Below are 8354 nucleotides of genomic sequence, written 5' to 3' on the forward strand. Positions count from 1 at the left end.
TTTCTGTTATTTTTTTTTTTAAACTCCAAAAATATTCATCCCGAGTTTTATTTACTCATTTTGCCTTCAATATATGAAAACTTGTTTTAACTCTTAAACTATATATATATATATATATATATAGGACAATTCTTCAGAGGCTTCACTTTAAGTCCTACCGATAAGGCTCTCAGTATTTCTCGACCCGTGAACAATTTTCGACTCGACTTTTTTTTATGACCGTGTATATTGTAACTATTTAGAGCATCCTGCAAATTTTCAGAAAATTTCAAATAGTTTACAGTACCGAAAACTAGGTTTAAACATATTGTTTTCCACGTGCATAAAAAAAATTAGTCACGAGTGCAACAACATGTTTGAACCTAGTTTTCGGTACTGTAAACTATTCGGAATTTTCGGGAAATTTGCACGATGCTCTAAATGGCTACAATATACACGGTCATAAAAAAACCTGGTCATAAAAAAAAACACGGTCTAGATGGCTACAATATACACGGTCATAAATGGCTATATATAGGGAATTTTCTTATAGGGGCTTCACTTTAAGCCCTACCGGTAGAGCTCTCAGTGTTTACAACCCGTGAACTGTTTTCGGCGCGATTTTTTTTTATGAACGTGTATATTTTAACCATTTGGTATACAAAATATAACTAAGTTGGTATATATAGAGAGTAACCTTGTTGGTACATTTAGAGTGACTCAAAGAGTAATTTGGTGGTTACATATAGAGTAACTCATTATTATGTTTAAAGTAACTCGAATGGTAAATATTCGGATTACAAATTTATCATTGTGGCAATCATCTTTTTCATATTTTCACACAAAACTAAGTACAAAAAAATCTATAGAAAATCAGACAACATATCTCCTAATTTACTAGCCTAGCCATCTCTCACAATCAACATCAACATGTCAAACAAATCAAATAACACACAGGTTTTCATCCATATATCACCACAGCACACAAAATTCTCATAACCTACTTCACTAAGACATGCAAGTTCTCAATCTTCCGTTATCACCGCAGCACACAGAATTCCCAAAACCTACTTTACTACGGACGAATATCTAAGATATTCAAACTCCACTAAAGTAATACATTTATCATTAAAAATTGTAAAATAATGAAATTTTTTAAAACTAAATCAAATACAATATACCTCTTGCAATTAGCTACCAATCCAATGCTTTAAGACCAATCAAAATATTAACCTATTCATTTTAATCAACATTATAAAAAAAGAAAAATGTTAGATGTTGACATTCTCTATTAAAAAGGTTAAACTTAACACAACAAATATAATAATTAGATTAATGACCACAATTTATGAAAGTCAATTTTTAAAGGAAAATGAAACATAATTAGATTTGGGGAACGAATTAAGCTTGCTGTCTACTATTTGCATGTCAGAGATATCAAGACCTTTCATGCCTCCACATTTTCAAACTCCAACTTTCAAAATGAAAAGCAATTACAATATCACATTTTAGGGATGATACAACGATATGAAGCTAAAACTATATGTTTACCTGTGCACAAAGCTCGGAAATTTTCTACAAGAATAAAAATAAAAATTCAATAATTAGTCAAATAAATAGCTAGAAAATTGCAATATATTTGTATTTGCATATAATAATTAACCTTTAAATCGACTATACCTGCAGTCTTAGGGACCGCCTTTCCAAAGAGACAACGCGACCTGAGATCACAAAAATTATAAGTGAATCAACATCAAAAAATTCTGAACTAATTAAGAAATCAAAAAATAATTTATAATAATAATAATAACAATAAAGTAGAAGGAAAATCTGAGATGCACTACATTGCCAGCTGGTTTTCCATCTATCTCAACGTCAAAGTAGACTTTGTGAGTGATTTCTTTTAGATCTTCCGTCGATTTCTTGGCCTGAATAAAAACAACATCAATCACCAATAGATAATAACAACAATGATAATGAGATAAAAAAGAGGGATAAATCTAGGGATTTCTAGAGTACAATATTATAGGGTAATCTGTGTACCTGGATAATGGCCATGGTGCCGAATAAAAACATACATGCTCTGTGCTGTCTCTTCTGTCCGCCGATGTGCTTTCGTCCAAGGAAATGCCCAGCCGTGGCTGACAGTTGTGGCCGAGAATCCCTTGCTAGAGTCCGCCGACATGCTTGAGTCCAAGGAAACCTCCTGTCATGGTAAGCACGCCTGCCGTGGAGACCTTCGCCGCCGTCGGATCCTAGCCGCCATTGCTGCCCTGCCGCCCCGTATGGTTTCAAACCCCAGGCCGAGACCCTCTTCTCTCATTTTCTTTGTGTGTGCTAAAAATTGTATGGTACCCTAACTCTAATAAAAATCCCCAATTTCGAAAATGTAAGTGTATTTATCAAATTTTACTTAAAAGTTTTTAGGACTTACTTTGGGAGTCTTTAATTCTCTTTTAGGACACCCAAAGTGAGTCCTTAAAAGTCATCACTCTTAAATTTTTTTATTCATGTTTTTTAGTACTTGTTTACCCAAAAAAACGGTTGCTAATGACGTGGCAATAATTTCTCACACGTGGCGAAAGTACTGCTCGATTATTGACCAGAAGCATACTGTATCGTTAGGGTTAATTTTTTATACGACCAGGCTGATCGTAATATTTAAGTTATTTCATTCTTAAGCTATAATATTTAAGTCATTATTATCTTGATACGCGATTATTAAGGAAAGATAGGGCACGTTTTCATGTGTAACCCTCCTTGAGCCTATAAATATGCATGAAATAGCTCAAGGAAGAGACTTTTGAACTTTTGATTCCTGAATCTTTGTGCTAACTATTGAGAGAAAAGAGAGCTATAGTGAATTGTACATCGTCTGATTGTAATACATTCAAGGTTTGTGAAACTCAAAGAACCCTAGTTCTTTGATCACTGCTTTGAGATTCAATAATAATGATATCACTAAGTGGACGTTATTACCATTCTTTGGGGTCGAACCACTATAATTCCTTGGTGTTTTCTTCCTTTCCGTTAGATCATTTTTCTCATTCTTGCTTTATACTTTGTCGTACATTTGACTCCGTGTCGTTGGCCAAATCGAGAGTCAACAGGACTCACATATGTTTTTAGAACTCTCATTGCGAGTCTTAAAATGTGATTTTTAAGGACTCTCATTGAGAGTCCTAAAAACTCCAGATATATTTTTTAGGACATACATTTAGGTGCGTGTCTTAAAAAGGTGTCTCGTAAAGTATATTTTGTAGTAGTTGGAAGTGTGCACGTCTTCCCAGGGAAGACATTAGAAGCCTCCCCTGTATAAGTTCATTACACCGTCTTCCTCTAGCCATACATGAACCAGAGGCGATTTCTGGGCGATTTTGGGCGAACTTCACATCCGATTTTGGCCGATTTGCTCCTCCGAAAATTAAATTCAAGTATGTTTTTAAGTTTAATTAATGTTTAATAGTTAGGATAATGTTTTTTTTTTATTTATTTCTTTAATTATAAAGGGTTAATGTTGGGATTTTAGGGTATTTTGTGGGTTGCGGTTTTGGGTATTGTGGGTGATTTTGGGTGAAGTTGATACCGATTTTGGCCAATTTTCTCCTCCAATAACTAATTTCAGGTATGTTTGTTAATTTTAATTAATGTATAATAGTTATGATAATGTTTTTTTATTTATTTTCTTTAATTATAATGGGATAATATTGGGATTTTAGGGTATTGTGGGTTACGATTTTGGGTAATCTTTGTTCGATTTCAAGAAGATCTGAGATATGATTTCATCATTAAAACAATGTATTATAGTTAGAATGATAGAAATAATTATTTTTGTGCATTTTTTTTATGATTTGTGAGTTTATTATAAATATTTTTTTAAAGTTTGAAAAATGATTTTAATGAAGATTTGGGATACACAATTGGGGTTTAATAGTTACACCACATTATTTACTATTTTTTATTTTTTTTTACTATTTAATTCGAAAATACTAGATTTTTTAATTAATTTTTTAGGTTGATTAAGTATATATATATATATATGTCTAAAATAATGAAAATAATTTAATTTTAATTTACATACTAAATTGCATGTATAGAAATAAGTAATTCAAGTATATATGCTTATGATTTTTTTATTTATATTATTATATTATTCAAAAATTATATATATTTGTATATATATTTTAAATATTTTATTAACATTGAAGAAGGTTGATTATATATATTATGTTTTATTTATTTAGTAATCTTTTATTTATTAATTAATTTAATTTTGTAGGTTGTAGTTTTAACTAGAGAGATTTTTGCCTCAAAATTTCTATTTCAAGCACACATTTGAGGTTTTGAAGTTTCTAAAATTGCAAGAATAAGTTATTGTTAATCCAATTATTTAGTGATATTTGTTTAGTAATTTTTTATTTATTAATTAATTCAATTTTGCTGGTTATGAATTTAATAGCAACGTGCATTGCAAAGTGAAGTAAATTTTCTAGCTAGGACTATTAATTGCAAGAGGTGCGTACATTATCTTATCTCTTGTTTTAGTATTATTAAATTTTTGTTAGAAGAGTTTGAATATCTTAAATATTCATCCATAGTGAAGTAGGTTCTAAGATTAAAATTGTGTGTTGCGGTGATAACAGAAGGTTGAGAACTGTGTGTTTTAGTGAAGTATTTCTAGAAAATTTGTTTGTGTGCTGTGGAGCTATAAGGAAGAAACTTATTGTGTGATATTTGAATTGTTTGACTTGTTGTTAACAGATGGATAGATCACTATTATAGGGGAAATGGTGTGTGATTTTGTCTAGAATTATGTATTCTATTATTATATTTGAATTGTGTTGTGCTTATTTGATTGGATTTGATTAGATTGACGGATGACTAGTTACTAATATAGAAGAAATGATGCCCAATTTTTCATATGCTTGGTCGTATGCTTATGTAGTTTTTATTGTTTAATTTTTCATAAACATAGGAGAAGATATGGATAGAAAATGGATGTCACTGAATAGGTTATCCGTGGAATATAAAAACGGAGTCGATTTATTCTTAAGATTTTGTTCAGAAAATGTGAAAGACCTAAAATTTACTCGTTGCCCATGTATTAAGTGTGGAAATGTAAGGAAAATGGATCTTAGTAAGATCAAACAACACTTATTTTTCAATGGAATCGAAAAAAGTTACACGGTTTGGTATATGCATGGGGAGAGAATGCATGTCGCTCCAACTCCGCCAAGTAGACCCAATGAAGTAAGGAGGAATATAGTAGAGGAGAATTGTGATGCAATAGATGATAAGATTGATGATGCACATTATGGATCCGGAGCAGACCCAGATAAGTTTGAGACACTACTTAGTGATGCTGAGAAATCGATTTACCCCCATTGTAAAAAATTTACAAAGTTATCCGCACTCCTTAGGTTGTACAATTTGAAAGCTAAACACGATTGGAGTGATAAAGGAATGACTAATCTACTTTGTTTTTTGAATGATTTGTTGCCGGAGTGTAATGAAATGCCAACTTCATTTTATGAAGCAATGAAAACATTATGCTCATTGGGCATGCAATATGAAAAAATTCATGCATGTCCTAATGATTGCATATTATATCGGAATGACTTTGCAGATACAAAAATGTGTCCTACTTGTGGTGAGTCACGATGGCAAAAGAAAAGAAATAGTGAGGATGTCGAGGAAGGAGTACCCGCCAAGGTCTTGTGATACCTTCCTCCTATTCCTTGTTTCATTCGATTGTTTAGAAATGCTGAACATGCTAAAAATTTATCGTGGAATGCTAATGAGAGAAAAAATGATGGTAAATTAAGGAATCCAGCTGACACCCTAGCTTGGAAGAAGGTTGATTTGAAGTGGCCTTGTTTTGGAAATGAATCTCATAATATTCGTCTAGGTCTTTTGACTGACGGGAATAATCCACACACTTCTCTTAGTAGTAAGAATAGTTGTTGGCCTGTTATGCTTGTCATTTACATTCTACCCCCATGGTTGTGCATGAAAAGAAAATTTACCTTGTTGACATTGTTGATATCGGGACCTAAACAACCTGGTAATGACATCGACGTATATTTGTCGCCTCTTATCAATGATTTGAAAACTTTGTGGGATGAATGGGTTAAGGTTTATGATGCATACAGGCAAGAGGAATTTAATCTTAGAGTTGTATTGTTGTGGACTATCAATGACTTTCCTGCTTATGGAAATTTATCGGGGTTTAGTGTGAAAGGATATAAGGCTTGTCCCGTTTGTGAAGAAAAACATGTTCTGAATACGTAAAACACTCCCAAAAAGTATGTTATATGGGTCATAGGAAGTTATTGATTAGTACACATAAATATCGAACTTGGAAAAAGACATTCAACGGCGGACAAGAGTTTGAGGAAGCTCCTTAACCTTTAAATGGGAGTGAAGTACTTGAGAAGATGTCTAAAATCATGTTTAAGTTAGGTAAGCCTAAAGTTCATACACCTACAAAGCGGAAGGGTCATGGGAAGGCTAAGGTTGTGGAAGAGCTTAAAAATTTGTTATAAAAAGAAATCTATTTTTTTTTAGCTTGACTATTGGCAATTCTTACTTGTACGCCATAATTTAGATGTTATGAACAAAGAGAAAAATGTATGATAGTTTGATTGGAACTTTGTTGAATATTCCTGGGAAAACTAAGAACTTTCTAAAATCGCCAAAGCCATTGATAGAACATTGGATGTAGTTTTCTGAACCATAGAAGCGCAAGACTAGGGAACGTAGTGGAAAAGACCTTGTAGTGAATGGCCTCATTATTGACTTTTAGGGACATTTTTTGTTGAAATTGAAAGATATGATCCAAGGGATCACCTTTCTCGTTGAAGGCTGACCGACAGTGTTGGTATGACGAAGTCTTTGGGCTTTGGCTCTTGCACGATCTAGTTTGTAAACAGAGTTTTGTCAGCTATCCTTATAGCTAGATCTACAATGTCCATCTAATAGGAGGATCTCCCTTTTGAGAACTTTTGCAAGAATTCTTTCATCATCCCCCTTTTCCAACCTTCCGGGAGTGGGTTTCCCTGGTGGGTGTAATCTTTGTACTGCTCATGATTCTTGAAAGCATTTCTGTCTTCATTCTCGGCACGTTCAGTCATTACAACAAATTTGATATACAATGACTCCCTACAATGTCTTACACCATTGGTGTAAGACATTAAAACTTATCAGGGGTTTTAAATGTCTAATGGTGTAAGACATTGAAAATTTTTATTAATAACTACAATTGGAAGACATTAAAAATGGTGGAAGACGTTGGAAATAGGCTGAGAAGTGGCCATGGGGACATCCAACGTCTCCCACTGGGAGACGTGGGACACGTGGCATCTCCCAGTGGGAGACGTTGGATGTACCCCCGTATACATCCACGTCTCCCACTGGGAGACGTGCCACGTGTCCCATATCTCCCACACTACAAGAAAATGGGGTCTTTACCTACCAATTGTAAGTGTAGGTAAAACTAGCCTAATGGTGGGTAATATGGTTTACCTACAAATATTGAATTGGTAGAGATTGGTAGGTAAAGATTAGTGGGGAAAGAGTCTTTACCTACACTTATTAACATTGGTAGGTAAAAGATTCAGTGGACCCCACTAAGTTATAAATCAATTGATGAGTCATTAGATGACGTGTTTGATGACATGGCATCCTACGTGTATGCTGACATGGTTTCTATAGTTTTATGTGCTGATGACATGGCATCCTATGTGGCATCATATGTGGCATCCTACGTGGCATCATATATGGCATCCTACGTGGTGTCATTTTATTAGCCCACATAGCATTATTTTATTGGTCTGTTACACAATTTATATTTTGTTGAAATTTAATGGTTATGTGTAGGTAAAAGATAATAACAGTTATTTATAAATGTTCTATATTAGAAATAAACTAGAAAATAACCATACAAGAATAAAATGTTTAATGCTAAAATTCTTTATAATGTTCAATACTAAAATAAGTCATAAAGTTATCATTTTAAGGTTACCCCTACCAAAATAAAAAAAACTTCATAAAGTTCATTCCTTAGTAAATTAATGTAAATAAACTAAGAATCATCTTGTGACTCCCGAACTGAAAAAGATGGCGACTCTCTTAAATTTGCATTTGTAGCTTGGTCTGTTGGAGGTGGTGGAGGCGGTGCCATCAAATTGTTATGACGAAGTATATCCACAACCACACTAAGTTGTTCATTAGTAGCATTAAGGCGGGAAGTTGTATCATTAAGTCGTTCAACTAACTCTTCATAAGTTGGTTGGTTACCCACAATATTTTCACGATGTGAAGTAGAAGTTGTGACACTAGGTGACCGCCCCCACCCTCGCAAGTATACCGAATCA

General features: G+C 33.4%; 1 long non-coding RNA gene across 1 annotated transcript; it reads right to left on the reverse strand.

Annotated features, from left to right (window-relative positions):
* Nucleotides 1–1152: 1152 nt before the first annotated feature.
* LOC133783425 (uncharacterized) lies at nt 1153–1690 on the reverse strand. The gene is made up of 3 exons (XR_009870887.1): nt 1660–1690; nt 1531–1554; nt 1153–1212 (listed from the first exon to the last, which is right to left on the reverse strand). It is a non-coding gene; the product is annotated as an uncharacterized LOC133783425 (long non-coding RNA).
* Between the last annotated feature and the right edge of the window lie 6664 nt (nt 1691–8354).

This window comes from Humulus lupulus, chromosome 6 (genome assembly GCF_963169125.1).
Source record: "Humulus lupulus chromosome 6, drHumLupu1.1, whole genome shotgun sequence".
NCBI classification, from domain to species: Eukaryota; Viridiplantae; Streptophyta; class Magnoliopsida; order Rosales; family Cannabaceae; genus Humulus; species Humulus lupulus.